The 1,722-nt window shown below is 57.3% G+C and overlaps 1 protein-coding gene across 1 annotated transcript in view; it reads left to right on the forward strand.

Annotated features, from left to right (window-relative positions):
- Positions 1 to 1,648: 1,648 nt before the first annotated feature.
- The window catches only part of clp1 (cleavage factor polyribonucleotide kinase subunit 1), a 25,029-nt gene continuing 24,955 nt past the window's right edge, over positions 1,649 to 1,722 (forward strand). Inside the window, exon 1 of the mRNA XM_041173979.1 lies at positions 1,649 to 1,670. The gene's annotated coding sequence lies outside the window, so the exon portion shown is untranslated. The remainder of the gene's footprint in view (positions 1,671 to 1,722) is intronic.

A 1,722-nucleotide genomic window follows, 5' to 3' on the forward strand; every position in this document is an offset into this window, starting at 1 on the left:
AGGGGAGGGGGGAAGGGGAGAGGGAAGGGTAAAGGGGAGAGGGAAGGGTAAAGGGGAGAGGGGAGGGAGGGGAGGGAGGGGAGGGAGGGAAGGGGACTGGGGATGGGGAAGGAGACTGGGGAGGGGGAAGGGGACTGGGGAGGGGGAAGGGGACTGGGGAGGGGGAAGGGGACTGGGGAGGGGGAAGGGGACTGGGGAGGGCCTGGCCTACATTTGGCCCCAGACCCACGGCAACGTGGTTGACTCTTAACTGACACCCCCACCCACCGCGAAAGGTCCGGTTCAAGGGGCAATTTAGGGATGGGCTACAAATGGCAGCCTCAACAGCGATGCCCACGTCCGAACGAAAAGGGTAAAGGTCAACGCTCCATTTTGCCTCCGTGCTCACTCGCCGCAGCCGCATACGAACTTCCTGAGATCCATGGACTAGGACGCCCAGATCCCTCCATACCGCAGAGTTCTGCCAGCTCTCCCCCATTTACACAAACGTGCAGTTTTTTTTAATTTTCCTTCTCTGTGGAGACCACAACTTTAAATGTGACGAGGGGATCAGAAGTGCTTCCCTTGGAGTGGTCTGACAGATTCCACTTCAACACAGAATGCAATGTTGCCTTGGGAGAGATACCTCCAGGTTGGGGGGGAAATGCAGCGGAAGAAACTACATCTCCCGTGGGGCTTGGCGGGGAGGCGCATGCGCAGCGCACACGCCACCACCACATCCAGTTGGGAAGCGGACTGCGCGTGCGCCGTTTCGCAACGCCCCACGGGAGATGTGGTCCTCCCCGTGAAGGCCCAACGCCCAACCCCGCGAACCACAAACGCATCAACGCAAAAACGTAGAAAAGCCCTCATTTCGCATCCGTCAGCGCGGGACCGGGGACGGGGAAAATTTTGGGTCGAAGCGAAAAGGATAAATCACGAATGTACCAGGAAACCCCGCCCCCCACCCACCCACCCACCCCGTTGCCAGGGGCGACGACGTGAGGCGGCCGTTACTCCCATCCTCCACGTAGTAACGTCAGATGCACTGATAAATAATCACCTTTGCCGCTGGTGGCAGGACTCTTCGTCCGAAAGCACTTTTCTGAAACCTCATTTACCAAAAACATCGTCAAAAATAGGGATGGACGGTCGGGGAGGGGGGCGGTCAGAGGTCTTCGTGACGTCGTCGGGAGGGCGGAGCGGGGATGACGCCAACGAGCATCACGTGGTGCACCAGACCCGCCCCCTCCCTCTCGTTTGATTGGCCGGGGCCCTTGAAACGTCACCGCCGCTTCCCTTTCCCTTCCTTAAAACTGACTAATAAAAGTTAATTATTGAATAGAAACACACTATATTCTGAGAGCTCCTCAATTCCAGGACAATTTTGCCTGAATTGGGAAAGAAAGGTTGGGCTCCCAGGCTGCTCAGCGCTGTGGAGAGAGGTTAAAGGTTGGGGTGGTGGGTCACATGACGCCCGACGCGGCCTCCCATTGGTCCAGCCTTTCCGTTTTCCCCAGCCCTCCCCTCCGCCGTTTTTATTAAATACGATTCTTTTTTTAATTTTAATTCGACCGTGTCCACCGACGATCGTTCTTACCGCTGTATCGCGCGGACGGGATAAGATAAAAATATAAAATAATACAACGAAAGGAACGGGCACGCAGCGCGTGCGGGCAGAGGGGTCAGAGGTGAGGGGGTTGCAGGCGGCCGCTCTGATTGGTGGAAGCCGCCACCCGGGGA

Source organism: Carcharodon carcharias, chromosome 24 (genome assembly GCF_017639515.1).
Source record: "Carcharodon carcharias isolate sCarCar2 chromosome 24, sCarCar2.pri, whole genome shotgun sequence".
NCBI lineage: Eukaryota > Metazoa > Chordata > Chondrichthyes > Lamniformes > Lamnidae > Carcharodon > Carcharodon carcharias.